Source organism: Chionomys nivalis, chromosome 1 (assembly GCF_950005125.1).
Source record: "Chionomys nivalis chromosome 1, mChiNiv1.1, whole genome shotgun sequence".
NCBI classification, from domain to species: domain Eukaryota; kingdom Metazoa; phylum Chordata; class Mammalia; order Rodentia; family Cricetidae; genus Chionomys; species Chionomys nivalis.
In genome coordinates this window covers 100,594,053-100,617,576 of record NC_080086.1, presented here as the reverse complement: position 1 = coordinate 100,617,576, position 23,524 = coordinate 100,594,053, and positions in this window count along the sequence as shown.

The window sequence follows — 23,524 nt, the reverse complement described above, 5'->3', positions numbered from 1 at the left end:
GTTTTCTTCTTTGCTTCATTTCAGTTTTCAAGTCTTGAACTGTTTCCATTATCTGTTTGATTGTTTTTCCTTGGTTTCCTAGGGTATCATTCACTGATTTACTCAATTCTTCAAACTTTCTGTTATACTTCTCATCCATTTCTATAAGGGCATTTTTTACATGCTGTTTAAGGGCGTCAATCACTTTCATAAAGTCAATTTTTTCTACTTCTTCATGATTAAGGTGTTCATGTCCTCCTGTTGTGAGGTCGCTGGGTTCTGGTGGTTTCATATTGTTTTTCAGATTGTTGGGTGAATTCTTGCATTGGCGCCTGCCCATCTCTTTCTCCGAATGTTCCCCTATGGATCTTCTTTTACTGGATCAGGTCTCCTTGCCTACTGATGTACCTTCCCAGTGATGGCAGTCCCCAGTGATGGCTCTCCTGGTGCTCCAGTGATGTCTCTCTTGGTACCAATATCAGATCTCCGTGCCCAATGATGGCTCTCCTGGTGCCGAGATTAGCTCTCCCACTGATGGCTCTCTTGGTGCCGAGATCAGATCTCCGTGCAGGTTGGGTAATTCGTAAACAAAGTGCCTACCTTGCTTGGTGCAGGCAGGCCAGTGAAACAAAGGAAGTCTTGCCTGCCTACTTGCCCTGAGGATTTGCCACCAGCGCCCAGACAGACTGAGCTGGATGGTGTTATGTGCCCAAAGAGGAAAGGGGGCAGAAGGAAGAAGGGTTCTGGATGCAAGCTTGGTGGGATAGGAAGAGAGAGGCAGTATGTGGGGAGTAGAGTCCTTGCAGGAAGCCCAGGAAGTATGGGGTGGGGGATGAGGGACTTCAGAGTTCCCTGTCCCGGGCTGCTGCTGTGGGTCACAAACTTACCGGACTGATGGCTCTCCTGGTGCAGAGATCAGATCTCTGTACAGGTTGGGTAGTTCGTAAACAAAGCGTCTACCTTGCTTGGTGCAGGCAGGCCAGTGAAACAAAGGAAGTCTCGCCTGCCTACTTGCCCTGAGGATTCGCCCCCAGCGCCCAGATAGACTGAGCTGGATGGTGTTATGTGCCCAAAGAGGAAAGGGGACAGAAGGAAGAGGCAAGCATTTTTATTATAGTAATGTTTTAATTTTGTGTGAACCAATCAACTTTTAAACGTTTTTTTTTTTTAAACTACTTGGCCTAGAGAAAAATAGACATAAATGATCTCTCCTGAGTTTTTTAATCTTCCTTTTAAACAGGAATGCTTTTCAGATGACCTTTAAGTCAATTCATTCTCCTCCTTCATTTCCCGTGTTGTGTAATATAGCATATTAATGGCACTTCTCAACCTTTTTGAAAATTTCTTATTGAAATTCCAAGTTTTGCTGATTTTAGGTCACCAGAATGTGCTTCATATCAAATTATATCATTGCAAAGAAGTTGTACACATCCATAAAAATATTAAGACTATCAACAGATAAAGATGAGTTACGGCTTTAAATTTTTGATAAAATATTATCAGGAGACCCAAATGATATTTGAGGTTAATAATCCTCAGGCAGAGTTTCCAATAGAAAAGTTATCTCTACTGCCAAAAGATGACTAGAATAATCAAAATATAAAATTTAGTTCTATTCAAGTTCAAGGTGAAACAATTACCAAGTATATGATTTAGACCAACAGATCTCTAGTCTTTGAAAACTCCTTCAGATCAAAATAATCTCTAAGTGGATGGAGTGGTAGTTAGGAATTAAGAGCACTGATTAATCTTCCAGAGAACTGAGTTAAATTCCCAGTACCCACAAGAGGACTGAAAAACATATTTAACCTCAGCCCCGTAGGATCTGCTGCCCCCTTTAGACCATGAAGGTATTGCATACACTTGGTACATAGAAATACATTCAAGTAAACACTAATACATATAAAATAAAATAAATGAAATCTAAAACTTAAACTTTGTAATATACAGTTCTTGCAACGTTCGTTTAGGGAACAAGATAAAGGGAATGAATGCTTTCAAATTACTTTGTAAGTATAAAATAATGATGGTTATTAAGATAATTGACATATAATTTTCCTTGCCTTTACAGTGGTGATGTTAAAAATAAAACTGAGTGTAAATGTTGGGGACTACCTAACTGGTTCAGTTAGAATAGAATTGGTCTTGTAAGACCAGCCTATCATGTGAATATTCATTAAAATATATCGTTTTAAATAATCACCCATGTATTCTTAAATCAGTACAAGAATTGTTATATTTAAATTTTTCTGCTATATTGCTTCTTGAACACAAAGGAATATTTCAAAAATTATCATGTGGGAAATCAATTTTTCCTTTTTTACACTGAGGATTTAAAAATATCATTGTAAGACTTCAACACCTTACATCCTAAGAAAATGTCGGGCATTTCATGAGTTCATTTGCTAGATGTGTCTTCCATGACACTTCAGGCACTTTGTGTCCTTCCACTCCAACAAGTCCTTTCTGTTTTCTGCATTGAACATCTCTGTAAATACTTTCAGTTATTATTCCAAGAGCAATTTATTGATCAACTCACCTGTGCTAGACTTCAGTGAGTCTATAGAGAGTAGGGAAGATTCACAAATGTACACTCAAGGAAGGTATAATGCAGTGAAGTATTTGGAAAGTTGCAGGGAATTCACTAAACAGAAAGCCATTCTGTTTGCCTTATTTATACCATCCAAAGATCTAGTAAATATAGTCCACTAATATTTTGTCATGCAATATGTCCAACTTCTTTCAACTTGCCATGATGTCTCTACAGTTGTCACTCATTGTCATCGGTTATTGTGACATTTTCTATACTGACTACTCTGGAGAATCATTAAATTCTCCAACTATTTCTTTTGTCTTGTTGTTTAAATCATCTATCTATACAAAAAAATCATAATGATGAAGTAAAAAGACCTCAGCCCTATCAAATAGTTCTTAAACATAATTAGCCATTAAGTCCATTCATTGGCTCAAAATAAACAAATCAAGATTCTGTCTATCAAATTTGTTATTATTATTAACTAATAATAGAGATTTAAAACCAGAATCACTCTATTTGTTGTTTATAACAACAAATACATCTTGAGTTTTTAATGCCATCCTGGTTTTGCTCAAAATTTCATCTTTAGAGTTTTAGCCCTGAGAAAATAACTTTTCATTTCATGTCTTGGATCTAAAGTTTATTTATTCATTTATTTTTTTTAATTTTGAAAACTTACCTTTATTTTGCAAGATAAATCCCTCTGTTATTCATTTTATGTTGTAATTGTCCTTTATACTACATCTCTTAAGAAAACTCAGATGGTTCATTGTTTTGAGTACAAAAAAAAATTTGATCTCATGTATTATGTTGTTTTCTTACCTAAACTTACTTCTATGTCTATCCAAAATATATTTGGGTGACCACATTGCAGATCTCTTGAGGTGAAAAATTATACAGTCAATTTTGATTCACCCATTTGTGGGCAGTGTAAGGCCAGATCTGTACAATATAGATAAAACACCCAAAATGCACTATAAAGAGATGGGAAAGGTAAACACAAAAATACAAAAGAAAGTGCTTTGGCTTTAGAGATTCTTACAATAAATTTTTATCTTAAGAGGAATGGCCTGCTTAATGCTTATCATGTAATTTTCTTCAATAGCTGCTGAGGCTTCAGGTCTCATAACTAATGGACTTGTGTTCTTATTGTGGAATTTATAAGTAGCAGAAATAAATGCACAAGCTGAATCTACTCTCATGCGTTTGTCTGTGAGCATAAAAAAGAAAGACTAAAAAGTCAGAGGTAGGATGCCTTATCTTTGTCTGAACACACAGTATATTATCAGAATAAGGCTTGAATGCAGTCCTCTAAAATTATAGCCAGCGGCCTGTCATCCAAAACTCTCTAGGGCTGATGGTCCATTGCCTCTCCAATTTGTTTGTTTAGAGCATGTTGTCACATATTGGAGATGGTGATATAACTCAGTTGGTAAAGTGTGTGCCTAGAGGGTAGAAAGTCTTGGAAGGATCCCCAGAAAAATGTTAGATATGTTGGCATATACTCATATGCCAAATACTAGGGTGGTGGAGGAGGAAGGTTCAGGAGTTAAATCCTTTGTTACATTTGATCCTGTCTCAAAGAAATATGAAAACAAATGTAAAAATCAACACTGAGAAGTAAATTTATTTTCTCTACTCAAAACCTAACAGGTTTAGTACCTGCCTGAGATAGAAGGACTGAAAAGTGTTTGTTTGGCAAACCTCTAACCTCGGCAATGGAGGTAGGCTTATTACCTTTATATTCACTCAAGTAAATAAAACAAAAAATTAGTTATAAACTGATTGGCCTAGTAGCTCAGGCTTCTTATTAACTCTTATAATTTATATTAGCCCATTATTCTTCTCTATGTTAGCCACGTGGCCCGGTACCTTATTCAGCGTGGCAATCACATCTTACTTCTTCTATCAAAATTATTATTATCAGAAGTCTGTGTTGAAATCAAGACTTGGTATTTAATAAGTCCCGTGTCCATTTTCAACCAAACTTCAAATAATAAGTGAACAAATGCATTAAGTATTTACCGGAGCCTGTTTACCTTCCCACCCCTATAAAGTATTGTGGGCAGTTTTGAAATTTCCACAGGATTTTGCTGTCTTCTCACCTCGTAGGATGAACATCAGACCTGAGTATTTCCAGTACACCTGACCCTGTCCCAATGCTGTTGCTACTTGTGGCAGTCCTGGTCACTTCTTAGCATCATGTGTTTCTCCCATTCTTATGTAGTCTCCTCATGTACATAACTTTAAGGTTTCTCAAATCCTTTATTTCTTTGACATTGCTTCTTCCATCAAGATTCATTCAGACTCCATGTAATCTGGACTTCATCTGAGAGGATGGATAAAGCTTAGAATTCGATTCAACAGAGATGAGAGTTAGTTTCTAAAACCTGCATGCTGTGGTTACATGGCCACAGGCAGGTAGGAGGACTTTATCCGCTGTATTAACTCATCAGTAAGACTGAAATACTGCTCATGTCCAAACGTGGAGATATCAGACAAACCTAAAGGGCTGTTCTGTGCTTGTGTGTGAAGGATTGTCTCTTTATGTTCCCTTGGTTTACTTGTCCCTCAGTATTGACACCCTACACTCGGAGTTGTTTGTTATTTGATAAACATGGGATAAGATACCTCACCATTAACTATGTTTCTGGAAGGTAAAAAAGAACTCAAACCAATGAAATAAACAAACAGAAAAATCAAACAAGCAAAGAAACAAATAAAACTTTGTGGAACTGGAGAAAGGGCTCAGAAGTAAGGAAGGCTTGCTGTACTTCTGAAATAGGCCTGTTTGGTTCTCTAGATGCTTGTAACCCCACTTAGATTGTGCAATTCTAGCTCCAAGGGATCTGATGCTCACATACATGGCATCCATACACATAGACACATGAACACCTAAGCTTAAAAAAGACAAAAGGCAGAAATAGATACAAGTTATGATAAGAGGGTATAAAGAAAATTGCTTTTCTACTCTTAACTCTGTCGTGGCTTTTTCGTTTCTGGTAGTGGATAATTTATATTTAATAATAAAAGTATAGAATCCAGAAAATATACAGTTTCTACCTAAAATGGCTATGGTACTGTTCATTGATAGAACTGTTAAATCTGACTGTACATACGTTCAGAATGGTTAATTATAATGTGAGACCTTTTGTATACAAGTTTTCATATAGAGTTTAGGAAAAAAGTGTAAAGCTTTTATATTCTTCAAATATCATAACCAAAACATGATAATAACATTGTAGCTATACTGTAAATACTCAGAGCAACATATACTATATCTTTAATATAAATTGTAAAATTCATTGTATTTGTCCAGCCACAACTTATTCATGTTATTTACTGCAAAACTGAATAAATAGATTCCCTGCATGTACCTATTCTATTTATTTATTGTTGCACATTTTTCAAAATAATTTCACATCTATCTTCATAAAGATTCACTGAGGGAGGCAGGACCTGGATTTATCATTCCAATTTCCTCACAAGGAAACACACCGAGGGAATTATGATGACGACAGAAACATGTACGATCAAAGTCGAACTAGGTCTTCTGTGCTCAGTACTTCAATGATGCAGGGTGCCTCTGTTGATGCTACAGACACAGGGAGAGTGTGAAGGAGGGGAGGAGGGAGATACACAGAGCGAAAAAAAGAGCTGGACTGAGTGTTATGTAATTTGTGTCCTTGCTTTAAATCGTCTAGTAATTGAGCTGTTTCAGTTTTCTGGGGTGACCAGTGTGGCAAAGGTCATAGAGAAGACTCAACAGAAATGCAGACTGAAAGAGATGAAAAACTTTTCTTTCAGATTTACCATTAATTATATACTATTTTAGTCTGAAATATAAATAGTTGCCACTGATATCTGGGAGCTATTTCTATAGTAATGAGAATCATAAGCCAGCAAAATAAATCTAAGACACGTTCAAGTTAATTGGTTTTCCCAAGGTTACATCTTGCAGTCTATAATCAGGGATTCCAAGTCTCAGACTAATAGTTATAACCATGATAATATTTTGATTCTTTCAAAATGTCCTGTGTTATTTGGAATCCTTATTATCTATTGCTTATCTTGCTTGCTCTTTTCTCCCTCTCTTGCTCACTGTGTGTGCTTGCATGTGGTTGGTTGTTTGTTTTACATATATGAACCAGATTGATGGGAGCTGTTACATCCTCTTATTATTCTGTGTTATTTATAGGATATTCTTGATTTCATCCATATGACACTGGTTCATATTTTAAGACTTGAAATAAATTCACCTCACATTCTACTCAGTACAATTGGCTTTATTTTATTTTAATATTATTATTCGTGGTGCTGCTGTTATTTGAGAATGAGTCTCAGTCTGTAGCCCTAGCTTGCCTCAAACTCAGCATCCTCCTATTGCAGATGCTTGAATACTGGCATTACAGCTTATACCACCTCACTTGCCTTTGCCATGATCTGTGCAGTCTTATTTATTTTTTTTTTTTTTGCATTCTTGATACATGCTAGCCTTTGTTACTTATTGGATTATTCTCTTCTTCTCAGTACATGTCTCAGTACCCTTGAAGGGAAGATTCATGCTACTGTCTCTCTGCTCTTCTGATATCATCAAAGTCTGGCATTGTGTGAGCTTGCATTAATGCATGGGTGAAAATGTGAATGCATTTCTTCTCCTTTCCATCATGTTAAGGAGAATATGGCTTTTTGTTGCTAGGTGGTGGAGTTCCCTAGAACTATCGCACATTTTGGTTATTCATTTTTAGATTGATTTAAACAACAAGCATTCCCACAAATCAATGATGGGACAGGAAATGGTTTATAGGCTTTTGTTGTTCTCATTTTACTGTGTGTTATTGAGCATGCATGTACATGTTTCTATAGGTACACATGGAGGCCAAAGATGTATGTCAACTGATTCTTCTACACTTTGCTTTTGTGACATGGTCTCTCCCTCTTCCCCACCCCCCTCTCTCTCTCTCCCTCTTTCTCTCCCTTCCTTCCTCCCCCCCCCCCACCGAACCTGGAACTCACTGGTTTGACTAACTGGCTGTCTTGGGAGCCATACTAACTGAGCCATTTCCTCAGTCCTACCTACATTAAACTTCATAATAGACTTTTTGGTATGATATTTTAATACAGCAGTCATTCTTCACCCTAAATGACTGGAGAATTGTCCTTGAAAGTGAGATCTCAAACCCCGGGATCTTGAAGCTGATGCTGTTCCCTGAACATCTGTGGAGTTGTTCTGAACTGAATGTGATGCACTCGTCTATATTCCCATTAGGATTTCTTTTTTCTGAAACCAATTTGTCATCATTTTTAATAAAGCAGTCCTTTTCAGGAACTTACATTCTAAATTTGTATAGTACAAAGTGATTCTATTCATCCATCTCAAGGGGCAATCATGAGACATTAAAAGACCAAAGAGCTTGTTATTAATCAGGTCAGACACTGATTGATTGATCATTGTCATTTTGACATTTTCCTTTTGTAAGGTCAGTGGACAAAAATGCAGAGTCTCCTTATGGATATAAGACGTCCATATGCCTTGAGTGTTCACAAATACTTTTATGTTTCCTTGTTTTCTAACTGTAGTACTATGAGTACCAAGAATGGGAGATTAATTTTGGATGATAAAGAGAAAAACTATTCTTTATATTAAGAAGATAACTCTGATAAAGTTAATTGTTTAATTTTGCTCTCAATGGAATATTTTTTCTTTTATTTATTATATTTATTTTATATTTTTATTGTGAATTTTCTACATGCATATGATGTGTTTTGATCAAATTCTTTCCACATTATTCTATAAATTCTCCCCTATCAACACTTTTCAATGCCAACTTTAAAAGACATTGAGTCCATTTAGTGCTGACTGAATTTACATGGGTGTAAGATTATCAAGGATTACTGTAAAAAATGGAAGAGCCAAAAGTAGTAGATGTCTACAGTGGACATTATTTGTCAGCACAACAAGACCATTACACGCATGAATGCACAATGTGTTTTACAGCATGCACAAGACCTGCACAAGATCAAGCCAATTAACATCCCAGCATGCATGGCAGAAGGTCTCTTAAAGTCCCAGCCTGGGTGACTAGCGTTGATGGCTGCTGGGGAGGGAACATGTTTCCATGGAATTTTCACCACTACTTTTAATTTCATGAAGAAATCATGTCTAAGAGAAAATTAGAAAAACTACTTTTAAATAATGTTTGCAGCTTAGTTTTATTTGTGACTTGTGTTAAAGATTTCTTTACTAGATGAATGAAAGTTTGAAATCATGAGGGTGATTATTATACATGGTTATTTTCTATATTTTTCATGAATGTTTTTCTGCTTTTTTTTCTCTTTTGATTGTACCTCTGAATACCCAATTCTCATTGCTTCTGGTAACCTTTGAGGTGCCGGTATAATAATATTCTGTGGTGGTAGCAGGATCATTTTGCAGACTCCCACCCTTGGGGTTAAAGGGTGTGTAGAAGGCAATCATAACAAAAAGGAGCAGATAAATATTGCAGTTTCTCTCTCCCTTCACTTCTAAGTGTTCCTCCACCTGCTGGTCACCTCTCATTTCCAATCACATCACCATAGCTTTACTGGTTCACCTTCTTGTCAGTTCTGCCCCTCACGTCTCTTTAAATTGGCTACATGACAATAGACTTACTTTGCAGCCAATATGTGATTTGTGTGGTAGAGACTTAGATTCATTTTGTGTTTTATTTAATAGCTAGTACTACTTCTCTGCAATTATGTGTACCTAGCTGTCTTTGATTTTTTTTTTCACTTCCACTAGAAAAGAAAATGAAAGAAAGATATGGCTAGTGGATTCTTTAGACATATGTCATGGTGTACCTATGCAGTTGCATACCAAGTGACTTCCACAGAGGGTTTGTTCACATCAGCTAACGCAACTCAAATACACACAGTGTTTCTCTTTCAAAATTACATAGACAGCCTGCTGTGTGTGTGTGTGATTCTGACTCCTAGAATAGGTACCATTTTGCTCTAATTTAAACAAAGTATGTGCAGTAGGATCAAAAACCCATTGCCATTGTTCTTGAGATCTCAGTAGTCCCCATTGTCCGCTATGTTCAGCGAGTCCGGTTTTATCCCATGCTTTATCAGACCCAGGCCAGCTGACCTTGGTGAGTTCCCAATAGAACATCCCCATTGTCTCAGTGTGTGGGTGCACCCCTCGCAGTCCTGAGTTCCTTGCTCGTGCTCTCTCTCCTTCTGCTCCTGATTTGGACCTTGAGATTTCGGTCCGGTTCTCCAATGTGGGTCTCTGTCTCTTTCTCCTTTCATCGCCTGATGAAGGTTAATATTCAGGAGGATGTTTATATGTTTTTCTTTGGGTTCACCTTCTTATTTAGTTTCTCTAGGATCACGAATTATAGGCTCAATGTCCTTTATTTATGGCTAGAAACCAAATATGAGTGAGTACATCCCATGTTCCTCTTTTTGGGTCTGGCTTACCTCACTCAGGATAGTGTTTTCTATTTTGATCCTACTGCACATACTGGCTTTGTGGGAGCCTAGGCAGTTTGAATGCTTACCTTAATAGACCTGGATGGAGGTGGGTGGTCCTTGGACTTCCCACAGGGCAGGGAACCCTGATTGCTCTTCGGGCTGATGAGGGAGGGGGACTTGATTGGGGGAGGGGGAGGGAAATGGGAGGCGGTGGCGGGGAGGAGGCAGAAATCTTTAATAAATAAATTAAAAAAATGAAAAAAAATAAACAATGTATGATATAGACACTGAAGCCTCTTAACTAGTTCTCTATGAAGCAAACTAAATTACTTTAAGGGATACTGATTATATTTGCATAAAAATCTAAAAATCTTACCTACTATTCCATTAAAGCCTATTTTGCTATGATTGGAAAGAAAACATCTTCGTGATGATCCTTTAACTCATACAATTCAATGATTTGTTTCACTATTTCAATGTGGACAACTAGAACTGAATTCATTATTGGGACTAAAACAACATGGATATTCAAGATAGGCATTTTTAGAGTGCTGCTGCTTTGTGTTCATGATAATTTTCCTACTTGGATGTTGTTAACTGCAAGGTTTGTTTTAAGTATTCTTCTCTATAAATTTATTAGTAATGTTATTGCCTTGATTTGCCTTCACTATTTGATAGCACCAAAGTTTGTTGATTGAATAGATTAAGATTCCCTCAACATCATCTCCCCCAAATACTACATTTCTGACTGCATGTGTCAACAGTTGTATACATATGGAGAAATCCAATTTTATTAATTGCAAGGGAAGTTTTTTCTTCGATATTTTGTTTACGCTCAGTGTAAATCAGCCTCAAAACCTGCCTCTCCATAGACCAAGGTTTAAATTTGGATTAACTTCACCAGATTTCCATTTTATCATTTGGTATGTAGGGTTTTTTTTTTTTTTTAAATATCTGTTAGCTTGTGCTGAGAATTATATGAAATAACATATTGCCATGGTAGATAAATAATAAATGGAGCAATAAAGTCTCAAAGTTTCTTTTGTCAAACATAACTGACATCTAAGGTGTCAGTTAGCAAACAAAAATGGAGGATGCACAATTAAGTGTGAATTTTAGATAAAGAGCAGGTAACTTGCAGCATAAAAGTCAGCTATGGCATGGGATACAGCGCTACAAAAAGAATACATTGTTTATTTGAAATTCAACTTTTAAGGTTTCCTGCACTCTCAGACAACCCTATTTACCTCTTACATTCTTCATGAGGCCCTCTGGGATCTGTTGAATGAATTAGTTATTGACAATGTTTTCTTTCTTTCCTTCCTTCAGCTATGTCTGCTGTTAATCAAACCATGCACTGCCTTTCCTGGTGTGTTTCTAGCTGTTCTTATTTCTGCTCCTGCCCGTGTCCTCATCATTTACTCTATGAAACCTGGACTATAATCTTTATGTCTTATTTACACTTCCCCTTCCTATGCCTGTTCATTTTTGCTCTCAACTGAACCATTGTAGCTGCTCAGCACAGTTGTTCTGAAATAATTACCACATTCAATCACTTTCCCTTCATAAACAAATTATTGAAAAAATAGATTCTGTGATAATGTGAGGTTTTTGAGTACTTACATATTCTTGTTAACTAGAAACTTTGGAGATCTGAATTTGGAAACTGTATCTTATGGGTTGCAATTTGTACTACAAAAGGATTCTTTCAATTGACTGTCAGGTGGGAGCAAATATACAAAGACATGTAAAGACATTACTGGAAAAATTGTTCCCTGGTTGATTTAAAACTGTTATTTATGAAAATAAATGCACTTGCACTTTTCAATTTCAGAATACGGTGAGCCTCAGCTTGTACATTCTTTTGTTTGAGGATTACTTCTTCTAGCACCAGCAAACATTTTTTTTTTTTACAAGTAGAATTTTTTTTATTATTATTTTTTATTTTTATTCTTTTTTAATTAAAATTTCCACCTGCTCCCCATTTCCCATTTCCCTCCCCTCCTCCCAAATATTGCCCTCCCCCCACTTCCCTCCCCCTATCCCCACTCCTCTTCTCCTCCCCCCACTCCATTCCCCCTCCCTCTCGATACTGAAGAGCAGTCCAAATTCCCTGCCCTGCGGGAAGACCAAGGTCCTTCTATCTACGTCCAGAAAGGTGAGCGTCCAAACAGGCTAAGCTCCCACAAAGCCAGTTCATGTATTAGGATCGAAACCTAGTGCCATTGTCCTTGGCTTCTCATCAGTCTTCATTGACCGCCATGCTCAGAGAGTCCGGAATCAACCCATGCTTATTCAGTCCCAGACCAGCTGGCCTTGGTGGGCTCCCAATAAATCAGTTCCACTGTCACAGTGGGTGGGTGCATCCCTCGTGGTCCTGATTTTTTGCTCATGTTCTCCCTCCTTCTGCTCCTCATTTGGACCTTAAGAGCTCAGACCGTTGCTCCAAATTGAGACTCTGTTCTAAGGTGATATGCAAGATATTCATCAGTATAGGATAGGGTCATTTCAGGTTCCCTCTCCTTAGTTGCCCAGGGTACCAGCTGGGGACATATTCCTGGACACCTGCGAACCCCTCAAGAGTCAAGTCTCTTGCCAACCCTAAGATGGCTCCCTTAGATAGGATATATACTTCGCTGCTCCCGTATCCATCCTTCCTATATCCCAACCATCCCAATCCTCCGAGCTCCTCCCATCCTCCCCTTCTCATATTTCTCATCCCATTTCCCCTTTGCCCCATGCATTTTGAGCTGCTTTCCAGTCCAACAAATAATAACTACAAAGTTTTTTAAAGATTTGAAAAAAAAAACACAGAAAAAATTAGCTGATTCTTCACCTGAGACATTTTATGAATTATTTTCCCTCCTTGAAAGAAAGTACCATGCTACAGAGAAGTTGTTGAACACAAAATAGATACCGCCATGGTGTGTGTGTGTGTGTGTGTGTTCAGGAGCTTAAGCTACAGGCAGTTGTAAGTTGCTCCAATTCTTCTGGGACTGAACTCAGGTTCTCTGAAAGAGGAGAATGTGCTCTTAATTGCGGAGTCATCTCTCCAGTCAATGGAAATTACGTTTAAAGGTTGACATTTGTATAGTTTTATCTATGACACTAAATGCTTAAACAAATCGTTGGTGTTTTCAATTTCCTCTAAGTTACTGGAATGTGTTAAGGAAGAGGATCAACTGAAGACTCTGGGAAAAGGCATCAGATGCCACAGTGAAGGAGGATATAGAAAGACTTTAAGAGCAGGAGGTGGTGAATCATGAAGAGAAAATGGTGTTTTTTTTTTTTTTTTTTTTTTTTTTGAACTTAGAAGGGCAAATGCAAAGTAATTGTTACAGAATGCATAAGAGCAGCACAAAGGCTAGCCAGATGAAAACCACCATGGAAAGGGTGATATTGGCCTTTCATAGCTTCTGGAAGAGAAATGGTCAGTATTTGTTAAGAGTGTGAGCTGTGGTAGGTAAGCATTGTCTAGAGACAGGGTACGCAACCAAACATTTTGTAACACAAATTGAACTAGATGAATTTTCAAAAATAAGAATGAACATGAATTTGGGTGGGTAGAGGTAAGAGTGGATTTTGATGTAGTTAGATGAATATATAATAAATATATAACATAATAATTATTTTATATAATAAATGTATAAATATAAATAAAATATAGTCACAGAAATTCTAAAGTATTAGTAAAATACAATTAAAAAGAAAAAAATAGGTCTATCATAAATCACTTCTTAAAAGTAAACATACTTAAAAGTACAGTTCTTAATTTGGGAAATCAAATTTTGTTTAACAAAATTTAATTTCTTCATTTAATTATTTTCTTTGGTAGAGAGGTTATTCAGTGACTTTTTATTTGAAAAGTGCTTTAACAAACTTAGTTTGGATGAAATCATTAACGCTAAACCTTTTAGCTCTTAAATTTAATTTATTTTTTCTCTTAATTTAAAAAAGAATGTTAATTCATCCTGCCTCTCTTTCATTTTCTTTTTTCAATGAGTATAAAGTATCTCATTGGACTCTTAAAAAAACATTATTGTTTAATGATTTATTTTTATGTGTATGTGTGCGCACCTGAGTATTTAAGTATAAGACATGAGTGCAGAAGAAGCCCATGAAGAACAGCAGAATGTGTCCAATCCCCTGGAACTAGAATTAGTATTGTTTGTCAACCACATTGTGGGTTTGGGGGACTGAATCCCAGTCTTCTGCAAAAGTAGCAAAAGTGATTAATCCCAGAGCAATCTCTCCAGCCCCTTCTTAGGACCCTTTAATCCTCTTTCTCAAGTAAGGCATAGAACAAACAAAAATAAAATGATACCAGTGTTTTTCATCTGGAACTGACATGCTACCCCTGCCTTATTGCCCATCTAACTTTCTGTTTATTGCATTATGATGCACAGCATCTCAAGAAATGACAAACCATAGAACCACATTAGTTATTTTCATTAACAATATCCAATCTTTATTCAAACATTGAGTTGCAGTTTTCATAGAAAAAAATTCTTTTTATGTGAATTTGTCTATTCAAACTACTTCAATAATGCAATCCTTACAAAAGAGATTGAGTAGCTATTCTCCATTCTGATTTTCTATACCTCATAAGCCAGTCTTCTGCTTTCCTCACGTGACCGTGGGACTACTCTGCCTTTTTTAATCCTGGCAGTAGGACAAAAATGTGCTTTAGAGTGTGATCTGTTTATGGTCCCATATCCACGGAGATCTTACCTCATGTGTGTCAGCCCATCAGCTCTGTTTGTAGCTGTGTTTATCTCCCCACTTTTCTCCGACCTTTCTCTTCAGGGTTCAAGAACCTTATGTTTTATCCTTTTAGAGACATTATGACTGTCACCACAACTGGTTTGTTTCATTTATTCTCTTCATTGTTCGCTTCCTTTACCACACAAATCCTTAAATTTCTAGTAAATTCCTCCTCTCAACTGCACCAGTGGTTTTCTCAGCTTCAGGCTCAGATCTAATGCCACTCAGTCATCTCACCTGTACATCTCTCTTCTTTACAATTCGCATCCAACACTGTAGTGCCATTCCTCCTGTCCCTCCCATCACAAAACTTTCCCTCACGCCTACCTGTTGTTATTCCACCTATTATCTGAATCAGCTGGATGCAACTGCAGGCAACTTGTCTTTCTTCTGCATCTTCTTTCTTCACAGTGTGCTGTAATATAATTAATTAAAATCTGCAGGACACGATGGGACATAATTTCTGTTAAGCACGCTGATGCTTATGTTAGCGTTCTACAGGTCTTAGTTTTACAGAAATTAGCATATTCTCTCTATTACATTATAAATGGTCAATGGATATCTAATATCAATTTGAATAAAGAAATAAGGATTCTCAACAAATGAAATGAATGTACCTTATTTACAATTCCTTTACAATCTTCTTACCTGCGATGTAGTTAATTTCTATAAAATTCCAAGGGTTAAGTCCTTATAAGTATTCTCGTTAAGCTTTAATAAAATAATTTATGGCATATATGTTTGTACCTACCACGGACTGGGAATGGAGCCAGTCATGTTGAGTCTGGACAGTTCCTTTTCTTAAGACTAACCTACAACAGTGCAGTCCAGTAATGCCCGGACACGTGGATCTTCTGTTCAGCAGAAAGAAACACGGCCAGGGAAGAAGTGAGTCTGTTCTAAAGTGAAAGAGGAATGTTTCTACATTGGAAGGACTGCCACTTCACCTGGAAAAGATGCTTACAGAAGTAACAAATCCCCCCCACACAATAATGAAGGCTAAAACCATAATTTGTTTCAGACATGTACTAAAGAACTTGTCTTATAAAATCCAACCTGTTTTATGGCTCATTCTAGAAAGGACATTAACTTTTGATGAGATGTTTAGAGAAACAAGAAGAGGAGTAAGATAAGATATTGCTGATAAAACTGGCCCCCAGAGTTGAGTGGTTTCCTCCCAGGGCAGTAAACAACCCAATCCTAGAACAACTAAGGGGCATAGACACACTGGAGCCAGTTGTATCTGAAGAAAACACATAAAACCTCTGCAGACCGAACACAGCTGCCTGATTGCGTCCTCCTACAGACAATGGGGGCAAGAGAAGAAATACTACATCTGAGAGAGAGTAGAAAGTCTCAGGTGGCTATTCGGATGTTTATTTTTCAAACTGCTTTCTGAAGAGACGCAACACACTCAGGCAATTTGAGTGGATGCTGTTTATGAGACCAAATGGTCCTAAGAGAAATCACTCACTGAGGCTGACTACAAGTGACTGAAACACCTCATCTTTGGAGAGATACAAGATGTCAGAGGAAGCCTGACAAGTCAACACCAAAACTCCAATGATCCATGACCTAGGGTAGAATGGACCACTTTTGGATGATGTGCAAGGTTGGTTTTACTTCACGGTTAGCACCATTTTCTAGTTAGTTCTTCCCTCTGCTTCCTGAAAGATAATGTGAATGGCTAATGTACAAAGGTTGAACACTATCACTCGAAGTTCACAATCTGTGCTTTGTGTCTTCTGTGTCAGAGGTACAGACAATACATAGACTCAAGAGAAAGTCCCCAGTGTGATTAGATTGGATGTAGAGGGTAGCTCTTAAAGACCAGCCATGAGAGAGCAGCAGCATGAATCAAAACATCTTAAAGATTATGACAAAGAATCACACATTTTGTTTCTAAGGACAAATAAAAAACTGCTAGAGAGGGAACAAATTGTATCATGTCCAAGTAAATTAAAGATGAGGAAAACAGGTTTAAAAATAATTTTTTTTTAAAAGCTTAGGACTTCTGTTCATTAGTGTTCTCTAGAGAACATTACTTGGAGACAACATGTATGTAACTCTAGTGAATGTATACACAGGTGATTGTGGAGGATAGCAAGTCCAAAATCTTCAGAGTCAATGTCAAATGTCAAGATCAAAGATGGTAAACTTTTGTAGACACAGGTGACATTTTCACCCTGAGGGTCATTGGCAGATAAATTTCACCATGAACAGTCAGCTTGTTTAATTCAGGGCTTCTGATGATTGGATGAGTTCCATCCACACGAGAAGGGACAAACTGTCTGCTGATTTAAATGCCATTTTTTAAGAATCCTCTTTAAAAAGATAATGACCGTCTCTCTGGGTATATCATGTGGCCAATAAGTAGAGACATACAATTGACCATTGTAGAAAGGGACAGATAAGTCCATTCTCTATATAATTTTATAAATTCTATAGAAATGAGCTACAGTTAATTGAAGACAAGGACAGAACAAGAATTTATTTTTTTTCTTATTTCTCGGCAGCATTCAAAACTAGGGGATAGATCTTTGTCTGTAGGGTGGGGTGGTTTGATGCCTAATCTGAGATAAAGAAAGCAGAGAAGAGTAGAAAAACATTTACATTTTAGTGTCAAGAGACTGGTGCTATGGATTAGTGGGTAAGAGCATTTGCTCTGCAAGTATGAGGACCTGAGTTCAAATCCCCATAACCCAGGTAAAAGGCTGGTGCATGTGTGCAAGCTTGTAATCACAGAATCAGATCCCCCCTCTCTCTTTCTCTCTCTCTCTCTCTCTCTCTCTCTGTGTGTGTGTGTGTGTGTGTGAGAGAGAGAGAGAGAGAGAGAGAGAGAGAGAGAGAGAGAAAGAGATAAGGAGATCTCCAGGGCTTAATAACAAAATTGATCTAAAATTAGTTTCAATAGACCAAGATCCCTACCAATGCAAATCTCTATAGCATATCCCCCTTTAAATGTAAACAAACATTTATAAGCAATAATTTTGGAAATTTGGGCATAGTTCTTTCCAAACTGCTTTCTGCTTTTTCTTGGGCCAAGTAATTTTGGGGGTGTTCATGGTAACCTTTCGGGGGACCTTGGTCATTTAAACCACCTTAGTCTGAAATTAATCCACAGGTTCTCATCTTCTGTGGAAGCAAAAGTAGAACCTGTTTTTCAAAGCAACATATCCTTAGACCAATATTTTGAAATCAAATTTAAAGTATATGTGTTGGTTTAGCTTAGCAGTCCCCAGAATCAAATGTATCTCTGCAGTCAAAAAATTCAAAGAAAACACAATAATATACATAATCCAGACTCTCTGTGTATATACCATCTTTATGTGGCTTATTTTTCTTACTCTATTACTTATTTTAAATGGCCCTCATAGGTTAGAACATAGGTGGGTGGAGTAAACAGAACAGAATGCTGGGAGGAAGAGGAAGTGAGCTCAGATGCCATGCTCCCCTCTCCCGGGCAGATGCAGGGCAGCTCCTCTCAGAGGCAGACACGATGAAGCAAGCCGCCAGGTCAGACATGCTGAATCTTTCCCAGTAAGACTGGTGCTACACAGATTATTAGAGATGGGTTGATCAGGATATGAGAATTAGCCAGTAAGGGCTAGAGCTAATGGGCCAAGCAGTGTTTAAAAGAATACAGTTTGTGTGCTGTTATTTTGGGGCATAAGCTAGCTAGGCGACCAGGAGCTGGGGCGGCAGGAACACAGCCCGCAGCTCCCACTACAGCACACAGTGCGTCTATGTTGCCATTAAGCAAGCTGTAGCACTCTGTTCACAAACCCCATTTAAAATGTTCCATAACTGGACCTCCTGAAAGAGTCAGACAGTGCTTTATTTAAACTCATCTTTCAAACTATCAACTTCTGGCTACTATGATACCTGATACACCCAGTAGAGTTCAAATTATAGGTCCACTTAAATTTTCATTACTCTAAAATGCTTCATTTGGCTTGATATGATGTCATGCTAGTCACACATTACTGCAGCAAATGTTCTGTTAATCTTCTGATAGGCACTTTATATATTAAACTGTCAATTGTAGTGCTGGTACTAACTTATACCAAGGATACGTGTCTGCAACTTTTAATATGAAATATCAAATCTTCTGAGATATGGAAAGATCCTATAACTATAGCTTAGGAGTGAGGAAAATGTATTAACTCCTTTTGTGGAAATATTCAGATGCACTATGTTTTTAAAACATTGTTGGTTACTATTACATGCCCTGACTTTCTTATACCTTTTAAAAATGTTATTGGTATGGCAGACCTATGTATCATAGTAACATTTATTCCTCATTCTGTAGGACAATGTTTTTCTCCAGTCTTAGGAAGATGTTAACCACTTCTTGTTCATTTGGGCTCAATATAGGATGATAATAGCATATTTCACCATTGTGCAATATTAAAATGTTGCCACTTGTTACAGTTCCCCTTGTGTTGTAGAATATTTGTTTAACTACGTAAGATGTATTGTATTTGTTTATGTTGCAGAATATCTGTTTAACTATGTAAGAATGTGTTGCATTGATCTAACTATGCAAAAATGTGTTGTTTTTTACCTTGACTGCCTAAGGCACCTGACTGATCTAATAATAATCTGAGTGGCCAATAGCAAGGGAGGAGGTACAGGTGGAACTTCCTGGCAGGGAGAGTAAGTAGGAAGAGGAAATTCTGTTCAGAGAAAAAAAGAAAGGGAGATGACAGGGAGATTCAAGGAGCTAGTCATGCAGAGACAGGGGAAGCAGGAAAGTAGGACACACATAGTGAAAAAAAGGTAAAAGCTCCAAAGCAAAATGTAGATAAATAGAAGTAGGTTAAATTAAGTTAGAAGAGCTAGTAAGACAAGCCTAAGCTAAGGCTGAACATTCATTATTAATAATAAGTCTTGGTATCTTTATTTGGGAGCTGGTTGATGGCCCAAAGAAAATTCCAATTACATCCTTGACTAACAAAAATATAGAACAAGCACCAGAGCCTAAATTTGAAGACTACACTGTTGCTGCCTTTACTGGAACATATACAGTTGTCATTATGCTTTCTAATAGGTCTGGGACTCATTTGCCACATGGCTGCTGCATTTGGATCAAAGGTCATAAAGTAGCCACTTTGTCTAAGATACCCATCTGGCATAATGCACTAATTATAGGCACTAATTACTTAGTGTAATGTTGAAAAATCTGTTACTATGCAAGTATGTTTTTTTTAGCAGAGTGTTGAAATTAACATAAATATAAAAGAAAGCTGAGTTCCTATCTCCATTTTTGGGGGGCTCTAAAATGAATATAGATATGAAAGTCTCCTATGTAACGTGAGATGTGATACTGTGGATTTTTTTTTTACCTTGGTTAAAATAATAAGGTACATTAAATGCTTCCATGTGACCTTCCTAACTATGAGAGTTACAATTTCCAAATCTAAGGAGTGTCTTTGAAGTTATGGCTAATCAGTAAGAGTATGTGTGCATAGAAGGTCAGTCTAAATTACCAGATCATGTTGCGTGAACCTGATATAGAACAGAACTTTGTGGTCTGAGCACACAATGTGTGCAATTGAACACGAACAGTGTGTGAAATTGGTGGGGAAGACTTTGATACTTTGGTCAAGTTTGATCTTATGTTCCATAGTACTGAAAATAATGGATCCCAATTTTTATTCAGATGCAGCTAATGGAGAAAAAATGGTTTAAGGCACCAAAGGGTCAGATACAGTATCTGGTACCCTTAGTGGATCTGCATCTTCCCCTAAGGAATCTACTGAAGTGCATGGAAATGAGAGTGAGAGAGACTAAAAAGACAGGAAAAATTAAGATGAAGTGATAAGAGAAAGGAACCCTTCAACCCAGACTCTGCATGAAGTGATTTGCCAACTGAGAATCTGGAATTCCCATAAAAGGTCACACTAAGATGGTTCAGCAGGTAACAGAACTTGAGGTACAAGCCTGGTAACCTATATTCAATCCTTGTAATCAAAGGCCACTCAAACTTTAATACCAGGAAAAGTATATTAGGTTTTTATTGAATGATGGTTTTTAGCCTCTTGATTCTCCATCATTGGTTGTTGGTCATCTGTTCTTGCTTTCTGTCCTCATTGTCACATTTCTGACCTGTTGTTTCTGTGTTTAAGAACATTCCCTGTCCTCTCTCACTGTGGCGGTCTCGTCACACCCGTGGTCAATGAAAAGTAGCTCAGTCCTATGGATCTGTAGACTTCAGCACAGGGTCACAGAACATAGTTTCCACCATACTATGTGTTGGATGTTGCATCAGTTTCTAACCTCTATAACAGGTAGTGTTAGATTTTCTGGCTAATATACTTGGTCTATTGTAGTATCAATTCTGTAAGCATACCAATACTATTCTCAACAACTGGTCATAGAGGTTCTGATGATTCAACAAACTTAGCATGTACTATTAATGTTGCTTTTATTTTTTATAGATGTATTTAATTACTTATTCTGTTCTGGAGTGTTATGTTGCATATAATGGAAAGGTGTTCTCAAATCAATAACTGTCATAGACATCATATGATCTAGTTCCTTCAAAATCTATTCTCATACACTCATATGCTTTCCTGTACACTCTGTAGTCCATAGGCCCCCTCCTCCTGTCAACTCTACTGTATCTCATACTGGGAGATGCTCTAATCATTGAACTGTAGCTACTGGCTACTGAACAAGTGATAACGGAGGGGTAGACCCTAAGAAGGGTCTACATTTGTTTGTAGAAGAGAGCTTTGTGCATTTAACTTCAAGCAAATTAACTTCACATTCATAGGGCTCAAGAGAAGTTCAGAAAAGACCTATTTTTTTTTTTTGGAGGATCAAGCTAATGTCCTCAGCCCTTCTATCAAGACCCCATTTTACCCCAAGCATGGCTATGATAGTCATACACTGGATGTGTCTGTATGGGAGTCTTTGTTTCTGTTGGACTCAGTTCCTCATAAGTAAATGTCCTAATCCTTATATCTCTCTGTATTGTTACTGAAAAAGAGTTCTCTCTGTCTCTCTCATGATTATCAGAGAAACCCTCGGAATGACCATTTTATCTATGAGTTGACAGCTAATCACTTTGTTAGCTTCCATTATTTGGTCCTTTGCAACAGCTTCATGACTCCATTGTTCTCACTTCAAGTTTCTCAACTTTTTTTTTTTACTGATACACTAAACTTTTTCATCAGTGAGAAAGTACACACAGTTCACCCTGTGGCAGGGCAATATATGCTTCCCTGGAGCCCAGCAGTGAGTTCTCCTTGATGTTGGGCAGCAGGGAGTTGCTGCCTTCTTATTGCTGTTGTTCCAACCAACAGAGCTGGAGTCCCATGGCAGACAGGATGAAATATGCAACTTGGAGTAAAAGGGTCGGGTTTGGTTTCTGGTGAGAACACTCTCTGAAGACACTTCCTTCTTGCTGCATCTTCACAGGAGAGAAACAGCTACCTTAAGTATCCCTTTCCCTGGTAGAGCACCGACAAACTGGGCTTCAACCTTTTCTTCAAGTCACTTTATCTTTTACACAGTTATAAACCATGTGAGTTATACACTTCAATCTGCAATTTTTGGAACTTCTATTCTGTTATTTTTTTTTCCATAAGGTAAAACCTGTCTTTGCTGTCCCCATTACCAGCTGCAACTCACCTGGTGTTGGATGGTGCTTCCTGGGTAGTCCTCAGCGAAAGCCGTTTCTCAGTAAAACTGGCAAACTCTGAGAACTCGGAGCAACAACTAAGATAACTACATTCAGCTTAATGTAGGTATCTCCTAGGTAACAGCAAGACAAGTGCAGTGGAAAAATGTGAAGATGGATATACCACAATTCTGAAAAGTCATACTTGATTCACAGAATTCAGGATTCTCATAGTTTGCTTTCTTGTTTCTTCGTCTCAGAAACACTCTTCTGGTTTTGCCTTCATCCTTTGCAGACGCTGATCACTAAAACAATCTGCACAAACTACAGTCCATGACAACCTTAGAGATGGTTCCCAGGAAACAAGTTAGAACTATAGGAAAGCAATAGAAGTGCTATAGAAATGTAAAAATTTAAAGTAAAGGCTATTGTTTTGTATGTATTAACATATCAGAACACACACTAAAAATGACAAGAATATCAGAACATGCACTAAAATTATAAGGCTATCTCTAAGAAGAATTACTACAGAACTTATATAAACTAAGCAACTGAAAGAAAAATAAATATATAATTATAAGCAATATTAAATATGCATTATATAATAGTATCATTTATGAAATAGGCCTTTTAATGAACCAACAATTTTCTCTTGTATATGCAAACTCAATAAATTGCAGCTCAATGGATTGTAAACTTAATAATTAAAATTCAAAATAGTGCATTTTTTTATTCAAAGTCATTTTTTCATGCTGAAAATAATCTCTCTTATTAGAGAGAGAACACTTCAAGAAGACCAGTATATTTGTAACTGCTTATTTTTAATTTTATTAGTTAAATGTAGATTTGAGTATTCGTACTATATTTAGTCATAGCAAAGCTAGTTTGTGTCAACAAACGTAGCTCCCCAAACATGATAAAGGATAGGTTGATGGTTGTGGTAATTGGAGAAATAGATGAGGAATTGAAATATTTGGTCCCCAGTGGGTGGTGCTGACTGGGATGGTTATGGAGCCTGTATGGATCAGCGTCTTGCTGAAAGAAATGTATCACCACCATACAGACTTTGATATTTGATCACTTTGTTCCAATTATGGTTCATTCCCTCTACTTTGTGTTTGCAGTTAAAGATGTACTCTCTCATCCCCCTGTTCTGG